General features: G+C 36.4%; 1 protein-coding gene across 1 annotated transcript in view; it reads right to left on the minus strand.

The window, feature by feature from the left end:
- Positions 1 to 12,868, minus strand: part of LOC145694754 (uncharacterized) — a 103,052-nt gene extending 90,184 nt beyond the window's left edge. Inside the window, exon 1 of the mRNA XM_081771368.1 lies at positions 12,385 to 12,868. The gene's annotated coding sequence lies outside the window, so the exon portion shown is untranslated. The remainder of the gene's footprint in view (positions 1 to 12,384) is intronic.
- Positions 12,869 to 22,792: the final 9,924 nt, after the last annotated feature.

Consider the following 22,792-nt stretch of genomic DNA (forward strand, 5'->3'; position numbering starts at 1 on the left):
AATGCAAACTTGTGCATGCCTACAGAAGGCTTGGCTTGAGTAAGGCTGTTAAAAATTTGGAATCCTATTATAAAAGTCACATAGAAGAGCAAATTTAGTGTTCAGGTAGATTTTCACCAGTTCTAATCTCGTAAAAAACCCTTTGGGCCTTATGCAGAGTCGTTTTGACGTCTGATTAACACCTTACTACGGTGTTGACTAACGGATGGTTATCAAAATTGTATTCAGAGTCTCTGATTAGGGCTTAGTATTGGACGAAGTTAATCAAATGTGACTAATTAATCTAGAGCAGAGCCTAATCTTTTACCCATGGTTTAGCGTGCGACACAACATTTCGTATTTCGTAATTCATGTATTTTCAGTTTTACAGACTACGCATGCACTCATCTACTTTTCCGTAGTTGCCACATTTATTTTACTCACAGATGCATTGGGGTTCTATAAGTTAATCATACCCAAATCATCATATTAGTTGTACTCAAAGTAGACTCTGAATACCAAAAAGTGCACTTCCTTAGCACAGACTTAGTATACTTACTAACTAGTCTGTGTCTACCCTTCGATTAATGAATTCTCTCTGAATACCGCCCTTTTTGTTTGGATTTAGCTCGGGGAGAGGGGAATTGACGAGGATCAAACTATATGGGTATTTCTGGTTATAATATACTGCGGACCAAAATAAAATAAGGAGAATTCTTGAAGAAGGCAATTTTCCATCTTCCTTCGTTCCTGAGACGACAAATCGCTGAATGTGCATAAGTCATACATTTGCTGAATCGTTGTTCTGTTCTGCGTGTCTGTTCCTTGTTTCATGTGTCTAGACAAAATACAAAAATTTGAAAGTAACTGTACTTGAAACTGCATGAAGTATGTAAATAAGTGAGTTTCGTTTCACAGTGTAAAATTATGGTAGATTTTTAAACCATCGAAATTCAATACTCAAATCTGAAGTAGTGTATCTATAAGTACTGGTTGCAATAGAGTAATAAGATCAAAAATAGAACTAGTTCCTCTGACACTGAATCCATATTTAAACACGCACACACACACCACACACTAGTCACTATATTTTTTTTATTTTTATTTTTTTGCCACTATAAATGTTGAAACTGGAAATGATTACTTTCAACTACACTAGACTCTCGCTAATCCGGTCATTCCTGGCACATATGGGTGTCGGATTAGCGGAAGTGCCGGATTATTGAGTTCTTTCTTTTTAATGTCATAAATAGTTGCTCATCCAACACTGAACTCAGCAGCAATGGCTTTCTGCGAAGAACCTCGATTTAACGTATCTAAAATTTCGAGTTTCTGCCTGAGGTCTAGCATAACGTGTTTCCTGTTAGAAGACATGATTCCAAACTGTAAAGAATACTACAATTTCGAATACATACAGTATATAAAGCATTGTTTAACTAAGCATTGTTGCGCATACACACAATAATGCATTGTGCACGTGTTTTTGGTTGGATGTGCGCCGGATTACTAAGAGGCCGAACTACTCGTACTAAGGGCCGAATTAGCGAGAGTCTAGTGTACTCCCATTTCGAATAGGAGGTTAACGGGGGGATGCGGAACTATTGTTGGGACGCTAATCGATTGTAAAGAACCGTCTTTCTATATCTATTATGAGACAGACGGATGGACAAAGCCGTTTTATAAGACTTCCGACACTTTAGTATAGTATATTGAAGTTTAAAAATGAAACTAATCTTGGGTGTGATCCAATCTTGGGAAATTAATTTTTCAATATAGTTATCATCTAGCCTGAAAATGAATTTTATCATGTCTTTTTAATTAAATAATGCCTATTACAAGGGGAGAGCTGGAGGAGTCAAAATTTGTTCAAGAAATAGAGTACCTCTGTTGGGAGATTGGCAAGATATGTTAAGTACGTTAGTAATGGCAATATGTAAACATATTAAAAGAAGAAAAAATTGTATTCACTGTTCTTTTTTATGTTCGTTTATATTCTTTTACAGGAGTATATTAAGTATCCGTTTATATTACTAATGTCATTTTCAATGAAAATCATATTTGCTATTAAAGTACGTGTCCAGTGGTACATTTTGGTTAATGATTTATTTGCAGAATTCATTAATTTATATGAGAGAATGTTCATATGTAGTTAGGCCTATTTAGTAAGCCTAACATTATATGGAAAGTTTCTGTTTAACTATCAACTGCAGGACATACATGAAATTTGAAGAGTAGTAACAACCTCTACCTCACGAGGCTGTCAAGTCAGGAAGATGAAACTGGGTATACAAACTAATTAACAACAAATGGACCCGTATCTTAGCCTTCTCGAATATTGAAAGGAAAGCACGTGTTTCTTTTTTTCCCCTCAACATTGCAAGCGAAGTTGCCTACTATTTGTGATGCAGCATTCAGAAATGGTTAAATTATTCGAATGCATTTTAGAGCATGTTAATACATACCTCGAGCTAGGTTTTTATCAAGACAGCATGATAAAACGACATACCCTAAAGGAGATAGAGAACGATAAAAATTCATGGCAAAAATAGAATATCCGACGTACTCTGAAGTTAGGGAGATAAAACTCGGTAAATAAACTCCTCATTACAAATAAACGGACAGATATTCCATGTTTTCTAAAAATTCGATTTTAAATGAGGAGGAAAGGGGTAATTTCCATGATTATTTTCACCTCATTAAAATCAAATTTCACTGTTGTTTGCGAGCGCATCATAGGAAAAGATTGAACAGTTGGAAATGGATTTTGGAACATAGTATATATATATATATATATATATATATATATATATATATATATATATATATATATATAAAGCTGAATTTTTAACATTTCCTTAGGGAGGGGAAGAGTTTCAAGTTTCATTTCAAAAATGGAGTATCTCATAGGTTTTAATTAATACATCTTCATTCAAAAGCGAATCCTAAGGAGGGAAAGAGGTTCAAATATTTTCCATGAACGTATTCTCACCGCGCGAAGAACTGGAGCTTCGTACTCGCTGAAACTGAACAATACATTGTGGATCTGGTAAAGAAAAAGTTTTTTTTATTATTATTGTTTTAGATTTAATTTTTAAATTATCTCTAGTATGAAAGATTTGTCTACATGCAAGTAAGTAAACTGTATTGTGTCCATAGGTTTTCACAGAATTCTTCCATTTCTTCTCATTTTCTTCATTTTCGCCAATTATTTTATTGATCCTATTAACTCATAAGCATGTAGTTTGTAAGGCTGTAGGAATTATATAACAGTGATACGTTACATTGAAGGTTTTATGTTTTTCTTTTTCACAAAATAACGTAAGAAAAGAAATAAACAAGATAACGAAACAAGACTTCGTTACTCGAACTTCTAATTAATTATTGAACAATACTGCAAGGGCTGAATGAAATGAAATTTTTAATTTAACGTATCATGATTATGCACCCAGTCTAAGGTAATAATGAGAAAGAATGCAATGATGTATTGAAGAAAGTGGGATGAAACAGGAGGACTCCGAGAAAATTCACACACATAGTGTTTGTCCATCACAAAGTCCACTTGGTGCGAACTGGGATCGAACCACGGATACCACACACGATAAGTGAGCACTGTACCACTGACTCACCGCGGTCCTATTCCAAGTACGGAACTTGTTGGGAGATGGCATTATTAAAGAGTTAATATATTCCTACTTATCATAAGATCTAGATCCGTAACATCTAGAAATAATCTAATATTATATATGTATGTTCAAAGAAAAAAATATACTATATGTATATTTAGTTAAAAGTCTAATGCTTACGTTGTGTAAGCTATAGAAGACAAATTGATGGAAGCGAATGATTATGAGATATTTGGTGGAATGAGAATAGCGAAGAAACAGGAGAAACCGCGGGTTCTAGTGGGTAGTGGATTCGTCTTTTGTGTACTTGGTTACGGATTCAATTCCCGGTGAGAAAGTACTAACATAAGATTTGAACCATTTAGGTAGTTCGGAACCCACCCTAAACTATAGACCACGTCTCATAACGTATGGTGAAAAAAATTTGCACAAAATTATTCGTTTGCCACACTGAACATCCGAAATTTTATTGTGTTCTCTGGTTGTTAAACAAGAATGACATCTGAACTTTAATATACAAACACATTTACGTCATATCTGCTGGCTTTCGACAATTGCAGGTAACTTCCTGCATGGATGACGCGAAAAACGATGTATGAATTTCATTCAAGCATCTACGGATCTCTCGGATAAAACCTGCAACGGATGTTGGCTGATAATTATTGGCATACCCTTGTCTCTTTAAATTTGCCCAAAAGTCCTGAATAGGCAGAAGTTGAGGAACATTAGGAGGATTTTGATGTTTGGGTATGTAGCGTATACCATAGTGTGACATGGCTGCAAGACTTGCTGTAGCGTAGTGGCAGCTGGCTAAATCTGGCCAAAACACCACATTGTCTCCACGAAGATACGTGTTGATAAACTGTTTAACTTTCGGCAGACAGATCTTCACATACCGTTCAGTGTTTAGTTCAAGACCGGTGGTGAAAAACTGCGGTCTAGAGAGTTACTTTTCACTCATCGCAAGCCATAGCAACACCTTTTGTGGATATTTTGATTTCGGAGAAAAACGCACTGAATCAGATACATCACCAGCTCCTAGATCGTAATTTGATTTAGGTTGCCACTTGTGACTATCTAATTGTAAACTAGGTCTCATCGTCCATGATGCACAGTATATCATTTGTAGCAGTGAACAATTTGGTGACCAGAGTTCTTAAACGTTGTTTCTGAATCACAATGTGTTGTCCCGTAACTTTCGCCATAGTTTTCCGTTTACGTCTGGTAATTCCCATTTTCTGTATTTTTATCACAGTGAAATTTCCTACCAAGTTCTCGGTACGATTTTGCCACCTTACCTGCAGTAGGGCGTTGAAGTTGTCTCAACACTTTGGGATCACTTAAAGTTCGATTTTCGTCCACTGCCGACGTTCCTTTCCATGTTCATACCCTTCTCTACTTTCGACACGATATTACACACCGTTCGTCTTGAATATCCCACACTCTGGAAGTGTTTCACAAGGCCTGAATTTTTAACATTCGGATTGTCTTTCCAATATTGCACGATTATTTTATGACGCTGACGATTTAACGCCAAACTCATTTCGTTGTGTGTCATTCTTCTCCTGTACTTGCTAATGCACGACAGATACACTAACCTTCCTGCATAGCTCATATCGTGTACCACGGTCCACTGTTGCCAGGGTTTGCAGTGTTGCATATTTTGTGCATTTTTTTTTCACCATACGTTACAAGGTTAGTGCTGAAAAGAAAAGCTAAACTTCTTTTTAACAAAAGGAATACGGTGAGAAAATCAATGAACTCAGTATACCGGAAACTCATATTGCCTGCGATCGAACCGGAGATCCTTTGCATAAGAGTTGGTTGGTACTCCAGTACTTTTGCCCATAGAGTTGATCACCGTGCCCCTGTGTGTATTTTGTGTAAGAAATAGTCTAATAACAGAACATATTTCAACGATTTTTGAATCACGTTTTAAGTTTAGGATTTCTTTGTAAGTTTAGGATAAATTTTGTCACTTTGTTTTGTCAATGAAAATAGTCCAAAATGTAAATATTGTACTTAACATGTACGAATAGAAAAATATACTACCACATGACGAGAAATTTCTCATCTCGCCTCGATGCTTGTGTCTAAAACGAGACGAGACGATAAATCCTTTTAGATAATTGCGTTTAGAATGAATTATTCGAAAATTGAGACGAGACGATACAAGAAATTAGTTCTTGTATCATTTTCGGGACAAGACTAGAAATTTAATGAGTCTCATGGGCAGCACTTGTTCACCCAAGTCTTCAGATTTCAGACTCTCGTTTTATAGCTGTATTTACGATTTAGTTTCGGGGGGACTTTGCTAACTTTCGGGAGGGCTTTGCCTGGAAATGTGAAAATTCTGCAAGATATTTTATTTATTTTACTATAATAAGTAAGATTTCGGGGGGGCTTAAGCCATGAACCCCCCCTTAAATACGCAACTGATTCATAATATAACAATCTATAAACAGATAAAATGTTTGAACGAACACAATGAAGTTCATTTATCAACATTCAAGAATAAGCAAGTCATTACGCAACATACTTCAATAATATATTTAGCTTAAATGTTGTTATATCACACCTTTCGTGAATCTCTCGTGATGTGGAAAGATTCTAATAACTTCTAGATAAAATTAAGAAAAAGAATCAGGACTCAAATTTTGTACATAAATTTACAAAACGATACGAAGTGAGAAAACTTTTCCGAGAATACAGACAAGGTAAGCACTATGTATGAAAGAAGAAGCAGAAACAGTATCAGAAAATTTCAACTCAAAGTTGAATGATATAACAACACATTTGAGTTAACATGCCAAACCGTTAAGTCCGTTGTGCATTATCTTCTGTCACTATTTCAGTTTGTTTTCAGAGTCTGTTCCGAAAGAGTGATCTTCAGTCAGGGGCGGATTAAAGGAGGGGGCGAGGGGGGCAATCGCCCCCCCCCAAGAGCCCTCTAAAATATTAAAATTACACACACTGCCACTCGTAGCTTACCGCCACACAAACGAAAGTTTGGGATCATTCTTGCATTATTTCAAAAGAGGGTTAATTCTTTAAATTCCATTTAGAAATAGTCTCCGTTTAGCATGCCGCGTTTACGCTAACGATAATTCGAGTCATAATATCAGATAAATCTCAGGAAGAAGGACGATGTTACTTGAGGCCAGAGCATCTGGAAAACTATCCATGGCTGGTTCTTTCCCATAAGGAGAGGGATCTTTTTTGTAAATATTGCTCACTTTTTGCAACGGTTTTTTTTTGGTGGGGGGGGGGGCTATCGAAGAAACGTGCCTCTCCAAACTCTTGAGATTAAATCTTTGAAGAAATTCGCTACTTTTAGAAACTCACAACAATGCACAATATCACATTAACGCTCTTGAGGTCGGAAAAGCGTTTCTGAAAAACTACTGGGAACCAGTGAAATCAGTCGAGAATCAAATCAACTCGTCAAGAAGACGTCATCCAAAACCGCGACAAACTGAAATTAATGTTGGGAAATGTGATATTCCTTAGAAGGCAAGGCATTGCTTTTCAAGACCACACGGACAAGGGCGCCGATTTCTCCGTAAATTTGGGGGACCATTCAGATGCAGAATGTATATATATGAGGATTTTAAGACAAATTGCATTCAAATTATGTCAAATATTGTATATTCATAAATACAATATAGAGGCCCACATGAGATTTGGGGGGCCGGCCCCCAGGATCGGCGCCCTTGCACAAGGACGGAGCGTGTGCGGATAATTGGACCTCAGATGGTGACAGTGCAGAAACTAAGTTCAACGAGGGCAATTTTCGAGAATTGCTCAAATTTAGAATGGCTTGTAGTGACGATCTCTTGAATCACTGGAAGAAAGCATCGAAAAGGACCATTTTTGCCAATAAAACCACACAAAATGCCCTCATTGAGGGTTGAGGATGAGAAATCACGTTTGTAAAATTGTCAATCGAGTGCGAGAGGGTCAGTTTTATTCTATTATGTTTGATGAGACTACGGTCGTTTCGCACACATCTCAGCTGTCTGATTTTAAGGTACGAATACATGGGTGAAATAAGAGAAGACTGCTTCGGTTTCATTGATCCTCGATCAGCAGAGCTGAAAGGTGAGGACATTGGTTCGAGCTCGGAATCTGAAGACGCAAAACCGCCCGAACTCTCACTGACTGGAGGGAAAATTGGAGAAATTGTTCTATCCTTACTACAAGATTTCTCACTCGACCCGTAAAACTGAGTTGGTATTGGTACAAATGTTTGCGCCGTCACGACCTCTCAAAGTCGCCGGGCAGTGCAGGAGATCCAGAAGGAGGCTTCAAACGCGCTGCACTGTTCATATTGCAGTCACAGCCTCAACTTGTCCATCTTCAGGTCGTCGTCAGTACAGTGCATGACGAACTGTCTGGGAACAACGAAAGAGATCATTACGTTTTCACCGCATCGTCAAAACGCAAAACTGTCCTTAAGCTTATGGTTAGTGGCCAGTTGGAAACATTGTTTGAAACGAGGTGGGTTGAATGGAACGACGCGGTGTTACAATTTCACGTGCAATTTCAATAAATAAGTGAGGTTCTACAGTGTGTTCGAAGTGATCCGAGTTAGATACAGCAGCCAAAGCATGGACACTTTCTTCTGCCATGCACGACAGCGAGTTTATCGTAACTATTACGTGTCTTCAGGGTGTTCTCACGATAACCCTCCCCTCAATCGACTTTTGTAGAAGACAAATTTAGACATGAACGCAACGTCAGATGCCATTCAGGACATTATCGCAGCATTAAACAAGAAGCGTTCAAACAGCAAAGAATTCAAGGCAACTTTCGAAGCAATATCCAGAATGGTTACCAGTGTCGACGTGCAGATTCAAACTCCTCATCTCACCCAAAGACAACACATCGTACGAACTTCAGGTCAGATGACACGGCATCTTACTACTGAAGAACTGTCTACATTCCGTTGATAGAGTCGGTTGTAGAAGACCTCAAAACTCGTCTTGCGCAGGAAGTTTTAAATGTATACGGAATCAACATTCTATTGCCAGCACGCGCAACTGACTAAACTCTTAGCAACAACTTCCACGTTCTAGCAGAAAGATTTTACAAAACTATCGGAACTCAAGAAAAAAATGATGTTTTCCCTCTTTAGTTCTGAATTTGCAATCTGCACTTGTAAATGGAAGAGAATTAAAGAAAAAGGTAGAACTCTATCACGGACTGCGTTGGAGGCCTTGACCACCAGCGACGAAGATCTTCACGTAACTATTCGAAAACTGCTGCGCATACTTGTAACCCTGTGGTACGGATTCCACGTTCAGTAAGTCTCATATAGCCTCGCTGCTGAAAGGGACGTTTAACTCAACATCAACTCAACTTGTAACCCTGCATTCGAGCGTGGCCAGTGCAGAACGATCTTAATCCACATTGCACCGACTGAAAACGTGGTTGCGATCTCGTTTTGGTGAAAAGCGGCTGAATGGACGAGCACTTTTAAATGTCATAGGGACATTGTCGTAGATCGCGACATTATATCGACAAATACGCTTTGTGTAGTATTCGCCGAAAAGCGTGTTTTGTGTTGTAACTTGTAAGTTCTTTTGTCCTTTTGTTGAATTCATTTTACTAAAATACAGAAACATTATGAGCGTTATAAAATATGTTTAACCTGATATTTTTTCTAGCGAAATATTTAGTGACGCATAGCTACGACCAGGCCTGTAGACAGAATGGGCCTTATACTGAATCGTTCTGACGCATGATGAGTGCCATACTAAAGAGTTCGACTAATATGTTCCCTGCAGTGGTAAAGCTTTTAGTATGGCGCTACTCAAAACGTGAAAATGACTCTGCATAAGGCGGAATATCTGTTTCGGGGAGGGGGCATTGTGGTGAAAATTCCGTACCAATTATATCTTTCACCCTCTTTTCCTGAATCCGTTTTACCGTTCTTTTTTTTTTTTGGGGGGGGGGTGAATTTCGGGGAACATATCCCACTCTATAATAAAGAGCCCCCCCTAAGTCTTTTGGTTTAATCCGCCAATGTCTTCAGTAGCAATAATAATAATAATAATAATAATAATAATAATAATAATAATAATAATAATAATAATAATAATAATAATAATAATAATAATAATAATAATAATAATATAAAGGCCCAGAATGATTATTTTGAACTTCTTCAAGTACATATATCTTTACCATGTGGTAACTATTTAATATGGTATAGGATGGAAATTGAACGAAATAATTAGTTTTCGACCTTTCTATACCATTACAGGGCTATCACGTTAGTTTGCTAAACAGCTTAAGAGTCTTCATCCCGGCGAAATTAAAATACCGCTATTTTTACAGGAATTATGTGATATCTTCAAATAGATAAAAGATAATCGAAATGTGGAACAAGAGCGCCATAGACAATATCATTTTACATGAGAAACCGTTATCACGACTCACTTATCTGCTTTCGATTTCGAGCCATTTTGAAAATCGACATTTATTTTCGCGTTTCTAAACACCTGAAAACGGAAAGCCACTAGCTGACTTGTGATAACGGTACCTCACGCAAAATAATATTGTCTAGGGCACTCTTGTTCCATATTTCAATTACATTTTACCTATTTGAAGATATCACATAATTATTGTAAAATTAGCGGTATTTTAATTTCGCCGGGATGAAGACACTTAAATGATTCACTTTGGCTTGACTATTTTCTTGAATACAGCTTTATGGAACAGAAGTTAAATACGTTTCTCGAACGATGCTCTAAAGTTCAGTTGCTTTTAAAGGGAAACGCAGTACGTCTTAAGGTTATTTTCATACAACCCTGGGGGGGACGACTTCTCAGTGGCAGAGCGATTACGACTATTGTGTGGTGTCTCTGGTTCGATCTCCGGCCAAGTAAGTTTGTGGTGGACAACACCATATCCATGGGTCTTCTCGGGGCACTCCTGTTTCCTCCCACTTTCTTATTCCACCAATTCTTCCAGTCATGATTAATTTGCCTTAATCATCGTCTTACTTGGCCTAAGCGCATAATCGCGGCACGTTAAACTAAAAGATTTCATTTCGTTTCATACAACTTTACTCAAACGTTCAAACTTTGTTCAAATCTATAATGGAACTGTTACTAATTGATGGAATTTCATGTTCCCTCCTTCCACAAAAACATTTTTCACGGACTTTCTCCTCAGAATATAATGACCTTAGAAACTTATCTACTTCTTATCTACAGCAGCGAGATTTGATAACATCACCAAATGGGCAAAATGGACTCGACTTCCGTCATCATAGAGTGGAATAGACGGAATGAATACTCGTACCGTATATAGCAGGAAAAGCATTAATTTTATCTAAAAGAAACTTACGAATTTACTTAATCAATAGGACAAGGAAGAACGGCTACAGAAGTCGTCTATTATTATTATTATTATTATTATTATTATTATTATTATTATTATTATTATTATTATTATTATTATTATTATTATTATTATTATTACTACTACTACTACTATACTAATAATAATAATAATAATAATAATAATAATAATAATAATAATAATAATAATAATAATAATAACTTAATATTTTCAACATTCTTTCACACATTTGGAAGCTTAATCTAGTGCCATTTCTCAATACAATTATTCAGAGTAATAATTACACTGGAGCTCCTAAGTAGCGATATGGTTAGTACATGCGGATTTTAGGGTGGGAAGATTCGGGTTCGATTCCCGAGGTAGATCTCGTGGATCGGATCTCACTTTCAACTCGATTCAATTCCTTGATTTGTATTTACATCTTTTGCAAGCAACGAGCTTCTATAGGTCGAGACCTACCGTTTTCAAAGAGGGATCCAAACTAGTATAGTGCGTTCGAAGTTCTGCCACCGGGAATCAAACCTAGTACATTGTATATCAAAGCCAAGTGGGCTAACCACTAGAGCAGGAAGGAGGGTTCCCAAGTTAAGCTGTAAGTTTATGTCACGTGTAGATTTTATGTTGGAACCGGGCGTTAATAAAAGTGTATAACCGAAGTGACTTAACGGTCTATGTGTAAAAACTAGTGTTGTTAACAAGACGAGAAAATTTTGTTGAATTCTTATCTCGTCTCGATTCTCGAAAAGTTTTCCTCGTGACGTCACGATTTTTCTCTCGTCTCGTTTTGTAAATTGATGTACAATATTAATGAACTGATTTCTCTCTCAGTTTCATCTATAGAAGTTACCAGAATCCTCCCATTACACAGAGATACACGAAGAGTGTCATCACATTTAAACCATATTCATTATCTTTGTACAATCACTTTATCAATTAATAGTTTTTTACACTATAAGTCATGCAACAATAAAACAGTGGTTGAGATTTAAGATGGGTGAATGCAGTGTTGCATACGAGAACCGCAAAATTTCTCGTCTCAAAAACAATAAGAAATGAAATGAAATCTTTGAGTGTTACGTCTCACTCTTATGCCGACTAGGCTAAAGGAGACGGTGATGATGAGATGAGAAATGAGTGAAATGAAGGAATAAAGAAAGTGGGAGGAAATGGGAGAACCCCGAGGAAAACCATGTACACGGTGTTCGTCTACCACAAGGTTCATTTAACGCGAGCTGGGATCGAACCAGGGATCCCATGCACCAGAGGTGAACGCTCTACCACTGAGCCACCGCAGCCCCTAAAACGATAAGAGAATTGACATATTTCTCGTCTTGTCTCGAATTTTGAAAATGTATTTCTCGTCTCGTGGACAATACTAGTAAAAACTAATCAAATATATATATTTACTTACCCTTATGCAAACAGTTGTCTTCTTGTTTACGTTCATTCAGCAATATTAACAATCTTTAGTTAGAAATATATTTACTTTAATGTCACAGAATCTAATTAAACGCCAGAACGTCACTTTCCATAAGACTGAACTACATATAGTGTACATGTATGTCTTCCCGTACAAACTTCTAACACTGTTCAACGTGTATTTATGATAGTTGTACTGTTGAGTGTCATTTCTGTACCTCTTTCATACAAAACAATCTGCGATTACTAAATGTTACTTTCTATCTATCAGAAGGCACTGTTTGAAGGTCAACAACAATGTTGCCAGCCTATATGAAATAAGATAAAAACGTTTCTGATTTATCTGTCTGTCAGTACGTAATTATATTCACTTGTGTGATGGTTTCAGCTCTTTATCTCTCTTCCTTCTTCGTACCATTACCGGCTACGTCCGTACGAACGCTTGGGATCTCCCTTCCGATTGGCCTTGACCAACACTAAACACTTCCGTCGTTGTCATGAACTGCGCAAGAGTAACTGTACTATTCAGGGAGTAATCTACACCCCCCCAACACCCCCCTAACACCCCTCCAAATTTCTTTACACACACCCCTGGATGGAAAAGGTATATTCCCCCCAAATCCAATTGTATCAATCAGTATCATATAGGTTAATTATTGCATCAAGTTAAAAAAGGTAGCGTTTAGGAAAGAAGGCAATAATATTGTTATTTATTTATTTCACTTCAAAATACGAAGCGACCTCGTTCTCATGTACGGCTTCGAGAACCACATGACCTCATTGTTTCGGGTGGTGTTTCGATCGAAACAATTGACAAAACAGACCGCTGATACCTACCCTCCTGGGCTCCGCGGTCATTTACGAGAAAAGAGATTGATGGATAGATGCAGATTACTGAAATTGGCAACGTCTTGAGCGGTCATTCCTCCTCAATAAGGAAAAATGTGACAATATAGTAATATGCCTACACCAGATTCAGTTGGTAAGTGCTGGAAGAGGCTCGCAACCAGAAGGGGGCTAAGGAGGGCCTGGCCCTTCCTAAATTGTTCATATCCAGTCCAGACCTCAATACAAAATGCACAATTTAGATATTTATAAGAGAATTTTTAATGACTTGACCCCTCCTAACATATTCATGGACCCCAAAGCTCTGTGGCTGGTTTCGAGCCTGCTCTGCAAGTGGTGTATCAACGTACGGACGTTACAAGGGTGTGGTCAAGACGTTTTTAGAAATGAAGAAATCGATCGAAGTAAGAATTATATATTTTTTAGACTGAGCCTAGTGTTATGCAGGAACGCATTTGGCGCTAGCTTAATTTTTGTAAAGTATATTTGTAAAGAAAATTCATTGAGCGGAACAGGGCTCATAGCGAGTCACTTTTTTAACTAAAATTTACTTTTTTTTTCAAGTTGGTCACTAAAAGTTACTTTTTTTCAAATTTGTCACTAAACGTTACTTTTTTGAGAGCTAAAGTGACTTTTTCGTGTGATTTAAGTTTTGCATTGGTAGTTTTCTAAGAAAAATATAAAAACAAATGGAAAAAGGCAGAAATTTGTTACTCATTACTCTTCTGAAAGCTTCAGTACTTGCTGCCACATGTGAAACAGTCAGCTTTATTCTCACTTCAGCTTTTATTCTTTCTAAAGCACAGTGGTCGGTTGGTGGATGCTTAAGCTCTCAAGGTGGGGTTGAGAACCCTTCTGTGTCTATTCTTTCTTCTATCATAATAATCTTTTAGTTTTCTCTCATAATAGTTAGCGCTCCGTTCAACATTGCGTGAGTGTTTTAATGTGGTTCATCATGTGCGTCTTGTGTTGTGCTTCTTGTATGTTCTTCTTAAAAGTAGGTGATGAATTTTAATATTTCACGTTTTTGAGTACTCTTAATGCGAAGTTAAATATAATGTCTGGGATGAAGAGATTCGGAAATAGGCCAGAACTGGTTCCACTTACTCAGAAGATTTTTACATCTGCTAAGTCTGCTTACCGTAACTACAAAGCATACTTTGAAAACCTAAGAAACGAGGAAGCTCAAAATGAAGTAAAGAAGAAACAAAACAACAAACAAAGAGAGAGGTGATGGAGAAATTGACAAAGGAGAAAGGGTTATGATGAGATTTTGGTCACTTTTCTGTGTGTGCTTTTGGCCATTTTTTGTCACTTTTCCACTATTTACAAGAGAGCAGACCACTATGTGCCCTGGGATTATTAAAATTAGGGTATATTAAAGAAGACAAAACAGAAAGATACAACATATTTGTAAATTGAAAAACTGGATTTCTGGAAAACAACTAAATCAATGAATAATTTTCTTATGAAAGATATTCAGAGCGAATAACGTAGCCAGAAAGGGGCAGGAACGGAGATTAAGAGATCAAATAATATAACAACAACTAACGTTAACAACAAAGTTAGAATATTAAATGAAATGAAATTGGAACTATGTAAAGTATTAATTACTAAACGAATGTGATTTCAGCGTGGGACGAGGAAATTTTTTCCCAATTAATATATATATATATATATATATATATATATATATATATTGAAAACATCGCCCACTAAAACTTGCTGGGGTGAATTAATTGAAATAAAAGCAGATTTTTGCGAAATAATTAAGACTACAATAATTCGTATGTAATCAATTCGCATGTAATTACTGGGTAAAATAGTGGAGGTTAATTCCTAATACAGTGAAACCTCTCTTAACGGGCATCTCTCAATAGTGGACATCTTCGTAAGAGAACAAACTTCCTCATTTTTCCATGCCATAAATATGGGTGATATGGTGTTATGAGAGAGAACCCTTCCTTTTAGCGACACCTCTCATTTACGGACAAATAATCGGTTCCACCGATGTCCGTTTTGAGAGGTTTCACTGTATTACTTAGTTTAATAATGATACTAAATGCTCAAATGTGTGAACTTACTTTATTGAACCTACCACTGCAAAGAGTTGATATTCTTCTTAGTAATAATAATAATAATAATAATATTGCAATAATTGCGTACCAAATATACTGTTTTCTTGTTTGAGTTTGTTTAAAAATTATATCACTATTCTGAGAGCACACCCCCCTTTTATTTTGAACACCCCCCTAAGTAAAAATTTCTGGCGTACTTACTGGTACTATTAGAACTATTTCATTGGGGAACCAAAGGCCTACGAACACAGGGTATGAGCGGAGTTTAAAATTAAAGGAACAAATATATATGTATAAGGATTTATGCCTAGTTCTTGCAGGTGAGTGCCAAAACGGTAGCTTTAAATATGCTGCAGGAAACGATTGATCACTTTCCATGTCTTTTCTCATTCTTGTAGTGCCGTGCCGTGAGGGAGGCGAGCAGGGCGACGACCCCGGGCTCCGAAGTGAGGAGGCGCAAAAGTAGATAGGAAAAGATATATATATAATGCAAGAAAAAAGTATAATAATAATAATAATAATAATAATAATAATAATAATAATAATAATAATAATAATAATAATAATAATAATAATAATAATAATAATAATAATAAAAGTTCTCAAAATCAAGGAAAAGAAAGGCTTATTTTTGGAAATGTTCTTGCGCTTTGTGCCAACCATGCACCACCAACCATGGTGGTGCTTTGCGGCTGGTCTGTCGACCTCACTCGTATGTACAGGGATGCCGTCATATATTTTCACCCAGGGCGCTGAATTTCCACAGCACGACACTGTAGTCTTCTAGGAATTAATGATAATTTATAAATCAAGTGTATATTAGTCTTCAAAAGCTGTTGAAAGTTCATTAATTGAATAAATAAACTATTGTACTTAAAAATGTCATCGTTTATTAAACTTCGGAAAATCGTTAGTATCAGAAGATCACACTTCATTTAAAATTGCAAGTAGCAAATCGACGGTCTTATCATTTACTTTCTTATAACTCAAGTTAGTGTTCATTTTTTCCTAAATAGCAATTAATGTAGTTTCAATGAAGTGCAAACCCCACTACAGGAACCAAAAGTCTACACTAGAAAACATTTCGTATGTGTATTAAATATTGTTGCCCAAAGGTTTATTGGTCTCGAACATAATGTAGAAGTCTCATCTCGTCTCGATTGTTTAAAAGCTTTTCTCGTTTCGTCTGGAAATTTTACATGTCTCGTTCTGAAAATGTATGTACCGTACATTTATGCCTTCATTTTTTTTCCTTCGTAAATTTCAAAATCCTTCCGCGTCATACGAACAGTGTGATATATCAACATTTAAACAATATTTATTATTGGAGTACACTGTGTAATGACTTACGTATTTTCAAACGTTGCTAAATGCTCTTCATTGTTTTAGTACTGTACAACCACTATATCAACTTATACGTTTTGTAGTACAACTCATGTAACACCAAAACAGAACTTGAGACCTCAAACTTAGATGAACTAGTGTTCGTGAACTTTCTCATCTACCAGTAGTCTTGATTCTCGTCTCAAAAACGAAACCTGAATTATCATGTTTCTTCTCTTGTCTCGAATGTGAAAACGTAATACGTCAGTTTCGAGACGAGACGAGACGAGAGATTTCTTGTCTGGTGAACAATATCAGTACTTAACAAATTAAGATCTACATACAATATGCAAGGTGGCATGCGGTCTCCAGTAGGTTTTATATCAAACAACTGAATGTTCGTGCTATTTGCAACAGAATTTCCATTGTAGATTTATAAGATATAATTATCATTAAGGTTAGCCTATACCTGAGGCAATGCGCAACGTTTACAAAGAATAGTAGTGGCATGTGTGTCAAGGTTCAGATACACTTTTCGAGACTAGAAACAGCGCTTCCATAGACAGATACACTTTTCGAGACGAGAAAGAGCTCTTTCAAAGACAGATACACTTTTCGAGACGAGAAAGTGGTCTAACACAGACCCAGAGGAGCTCTTCTATAGACACAGATACACTTTTCCAGACGAGAAAGAGCTCTTCCATAGACATAGATACACTTTTTCAGACGAAAAAGAGCTCTTTCAAAGACACAGACACACTTGTCGGAACGAAATAAATGAAATGAAATCTTTGAGTTTACGTCCCAAGGTTATGCCGGTTAGGCTAAAGGAGACGGTGATTATGAGAAATGAATGAAATGGTGGAATGAAGAAAGTGGGACAAAACGGGAGAACCCCGAGAAAACCCACGCACACGGTGTTTGTCCACCACAAAGTTCACTTGGCGGGGCAGGGTTTGAACCCGGGACCCCATGCACCGGAGGTGAACGCTCTACCACTGAGCCACCGCGACTTTTCGGAACGAGAAAGTGGTCTTCCATAGACACGGAAAGAGTGCTTCTATAGACACAGATACACCTTTTCAGACGAGAAAGAGCTCTTTGAAAGACAGATACACTTTTCGAGACGAGAAAGAGGTTTTCCACAGACACAGAGAGAGAGAGCCCTTCTGTAAACACAGTTACACTTTTCGGGACGAGAAAGAGCTCTTCCATACCCACAGATACACTTTTTGAGACAAGAAAGAAGTCTTCCATAGACACAGAAATACTTTTCCAGACAAGAAAGAGGTATTCTATAGACACAGATACACTTTTCAAGACGACACTGCACTTTTGAGATACCTTTTCAAGACTAAATTGCACCTTTAAATAGTATTGTGAAGGCCTTTAAAAAAAAAAAAAAAAAAAAAAAAAAGGAAAAATTGAAATTTTTCGAATATTTTACTACATTATGCTTCTAAAATGTAAAACTATTTTATATTTACTAGTTTACAGTTAAGATCATTGAGTAGGTCTACTTACTTCTTGTATTAGAATAGGAAAAACTTGTAACAACAAATATATGTGCACCACTCCCTTAAAGTTAAGACCGTGATAGAAGGGAGTTATGGCTACAAACGATACTAAAATACACTGTATAATTCTAGTTAAATTAACTAATATAGACGAATTTAAATTATGAAGTTCCCGTTTTATGGCACGGAAGTGTTAAATAACGGGGCCAGAATCATTTTAGTTAATACCGGTGTGTTAAAATCAAATATATACTGTATTTTATGGAGATACGTATCTTCCTTGTGCTGTGTAAAATTTCCGGAAATTTTCAACCCATTAGAAGAAATCATTTATTCGGAAATATTGACAAAAAAATCAGAAAAATAATTTAAAAACTATTTCTTCTTCTGATGCTAATCTTATTTGCTGTGTCGTGTCTGCAGCATATATACAATGTATTTCGATAGAAGAAAAAAGTACTTAAAGGAACAGGTTTTAATTTTACTTTTTAGTTTTCTGATTTCTGGTAAAATTCCTCTTTATTATTTGTATATTTTTCAAACAGCTCAAAAAGAGATATGATCTTGTTTACACATACACCCATACATAGCACAAGTGCGTAAATTTGAGCAGCGAGAAATATATTAAAGAATTTAACATGTGAAACTTCCATTCGCACGGGGAGAATACGTTTCATTTTGGACATAAAGGACATCAAAATTGTCACCAAAAAATATGAATTCAACACTAATATCGATCATTTTCAATTACTTTTACATGTCACCCTCCCCGTTTAAGAGTACTAATGGGATCTGAATTTGGATTTGGCATCAGAAGTGTCACTGTTCATCTTAGTGACACCCATAACTATGGATTCAACACTAATATAAGTAATTTTCAATCATTTGTATCTATCTCCCCTCTCCCCCGTGCCCAAATTATGGGATTGAATTTGGATTTAAGCGGCATCGGAAGTGTCACTGTTCATCTCAGGACCCCAAAACTATGCATTCGACACCAATATCGGTCACTTTCGATCATTTGTATATTTTCCCCCTCCCCTAAGTTGTTGCGCTGAATTTGGATTTAAACGGCATTGGAAGTGCCACTCTTCATCTCAGCGACCCCGAAATCTATGGATTCGACACTAACATCAGTCATTTCGATAATTTCTTATATATCACCCAATTAACTCTCCCCGAAGTTACGGTGCTGAATTTGAATTTAAACGGCATCGGAAGTGTTACTGTTCATCTCAACTTTCCCAAAACTATGGATTAGACACTAAAAATCGGCTATTTTCAATAATTTTTATATATCTCCCCTTCCTTCTACACTCAGTTGTTGACCTTAATTTTTATTTAAACGGCATACGAAGAATCACTGTTCATCTCAGCAACCCCGAAAACTATGGATTCGACACTAATATTGGTCATTTTCAATATACATCTCCCCTTCCTTCTTCCAAGTGGCACCTTCAAATTGAAATAATTAAAACCATCCCAGGTTCGAACCTCATCTATGTTGAAAATTTTATCGAGATCGATCTGACGGTTGAAGAGTTGTTAAGTTACAAATATAGCCACTTTCATCTTAAAGATAATTTGTCGCACTAGAAAATAGGTATTTGTTTATATATAAAATTTTGCACATAAATTTTGAATTAAATAATATTAAATAATAGTAATTATGTGTTTTAGTGCCTGAGTATCAGTGAAATGTGCTTACTGCTCCGTATTTAAGAAGTAATTTAATTAAAATTAACGAAATTTCACCAGATCAAAGAGCACATTTAGAACTCAGTTTCATTCAAGAGCCCTATTTATTGCAACAGAAGCGCTTCATGATGGTAGACTTGAATGTAACTGTAAAAGTTCTGTAATGAATGCAAAACCACGAATAAATGACTAAAAAACACATAAAGGAAATGAGTGCTGACTATTAATTTTCAAGAATAATTAGTATATAACGGTTTTATTTCTCAACTTACATTTTTCACGCGTTCGAACACAAAAAGGTCCTATTACTAGTAAAATCAACCTATAACAAAGATTTTTGTTATTTTCCCAATTTTTCCGGAAAGAAACTGTTTTTTACCAACAGGTTCAAAATTTCCGGAAATTTTACAACACTACTTTTAAGACATTTTTGAGATGAGAAAGCCCAAAATCTTATCTCGTGGGCACTTTGACAATGTGGTAAGTGTTATTGTCTTGGAAATGAGTGAGCTTCCACCTCATATAGCGAGCTTCCATTTCATATAGCCTCGTTACTGAAAAGGAACATTGCCATCCAAACCCTAATTTCACGATTCCTTCATAAAGTGGCATAAGCATATCTTCTATCTTTCGAGTTTAACGTCCCACGATTATGCACTGAAGCTAAGGGAGACGGTGATGATGAGATGCACTATGCACTATAAAACTTCAAGCTGTATTATTGTTCTTAGAAACCGATACCAAGTTTAGCAGAGATGAGTCTAAACAATTAAAATATAAATTTGCATAAAAATCGCATGCGATTTCTACTCATAAAACAGCTAACATACAATATCTAGGGGCTACATATGACTAACACTGCAAGTGTGGCACATACAAAAGGGATGTTTTAACTGATAGGTCTACACTTAAAGCTGTTTTCATGTGACTGTTATTTATTTATTTTTCATTTGTAAACACGAAATACATTTTAATGTATACAAAACAACGAGTTGATACATCAAATTCTATCAAGTCGGAATAAAAAATTGATAGGCTTACCTTTCGGAATTTTGCAGTTTGTTCTAGTATGTGCATTAGCTTTTGACCATTTCGCCTGATAATCCTAGCTCATCACTGAAGAAATTTTGTTCTCATAAGTAATCACAGATGAGGAAGTTACGCGTTGTATGGATTACCATATTACGTATCCCACCTCCACCAGCCTAATGTTATGGATTTGCTTTGATCTTTCTTCAGTGGTTCTTAGACCCTCATCGGTGGTTTAGTGGTTAATGCTTTCCCCTTGGTTAGATTCTCCGTGGGAGAGCATTGAACGCATTACAGAAATTCGAATTCTATCTTAAGTTGTAAATCAATATGTCTCATACAGCCTCGGTTCTGACAAGGGGGGCTAAACTTTAACCATCAAACAACAAGGTAATCTGCAGGAACTTATTTTAAAATACGTGTGTATGTGCAGGTATATACTGTATTCGGAAAGACAAATCGAGTAGCAGAATCTACAGTGTTTCTTCCAGACATGTTTTTGGAGAGGCACTGCCTCCCCGGAGCTCTGAGAATGCCTCCCCTCTCCAGAGGAGATCAAAATAATACGTTTATTATATAAGAATGAATAGAATAGTACCGTGTGAAAATAATATGTGCCCTTCCCCCCGGAATATTTTTTTCTGGAAGAAACACTGATATGTAAGAGTACAAGACTTAGGTCCTATCTAGGTTCATGAAAAATTTCAAAAATATAAAGAATTTTTCTCCTGTTCATTCCTCAAATTTTTGCGAGATGTTTTCAGTCAATGACCTTGTTCCTTCAGTATATATACAAAATTTAAGAAACAGTTAATAGTATTGGTCATTGACGTCAGTCATCTTCCAGGCAGTGGCGCCTCAGAGGGCGGAAAGGGAGAAGAGTTTCCCCGACTGTCTATCCCAGACATACGGTATTGCAATATAGGAACTAAACAACTTTTTCTTATCAGCAAAAAGGCTGTCGATGAGTCTGAAGTTCTACCATTACCAAGACCTAGCCACTTTCTACTGTATGTAGGAGATATAATACAAGAGAGATTGCTGACCTATTATTCTTTTGAATAGTTTTCAGAGTTGCAAAACAATAAACAATAAATAGATAAAAATGCAAAATGCGAATAAAATGCGACTTACTCAACAAAGCAGTTTCGTCGAACATCTGATTCAATTAAATATATAAAATAAGCAATTTCAACGTAACTTTTTTTTTTTTTTTTTTTTTTACAGAGTTTAGAGCTCCCTCGTGGCTAAGCTGTTAGAATACGCGCCTTTGGCGTGGGAGACATGGGTTTGATTCGAAGGCGAAAGCTCATGTGGTTAGGACTCCATGTTAAGATATAGCTTCTTTGCTAAAAGGGGCGTTAAACTGGAAATCAAATCAATCAAATTTTGATATAGAGTTTAAAAAGCGTGTCCTCACTTTCTCTTTCTAATAGATTGATCCATATCGATGACAACATAATCAATATTCTTATCAAAAACATTCCACAAGACACGATAACTTTCATCGATGTTCTCGACATGTTTTATGTAGTTTCTCTAGTTTTCAAGAGCAACAAAATTTTTCTTTACATTTATTTGGATAAATTGTAAAGAAAAAAAAAATATTTGGGATCATAAATGGAGCATGTTGTATGTAAGCAAAATTCATTTTCGATACACTAAGGGGATAAGAGGATTAGCTCGGGTTAGCCCCCCTGTCTATGTCTATACCTACCGCTATATAATTCAACAAATATCAATTACTCACTAATAACGTCCTAGGTTTTAAGATATTAGATTTTAAAATGTACTGCTTGTTCCTTCGTGGAAATGTGTCGCTCACAAAGGCTTGGTTCGGGAGTAGAGAAATGTTTATTTATTTATTTGATAAAATTTACATGGCTCCTGATATAATTTACACTAAAGT

The sequence above is a fragment of the Thermobia domestica genome, chromosome 1 (assembly GCF_964235325.1).
Source record: "Thermobia domestica chromosome 1, izTheDome1.hap1.1, whole genome shotgun sequence".
Classification (NCBI taxonomy): domain Eukaryota; kingdom Metazoa; phylum Arthropoda; class Insecta; order Zygentoma; family Lepismatidae; genus Thermobia; species Thermobia domestica.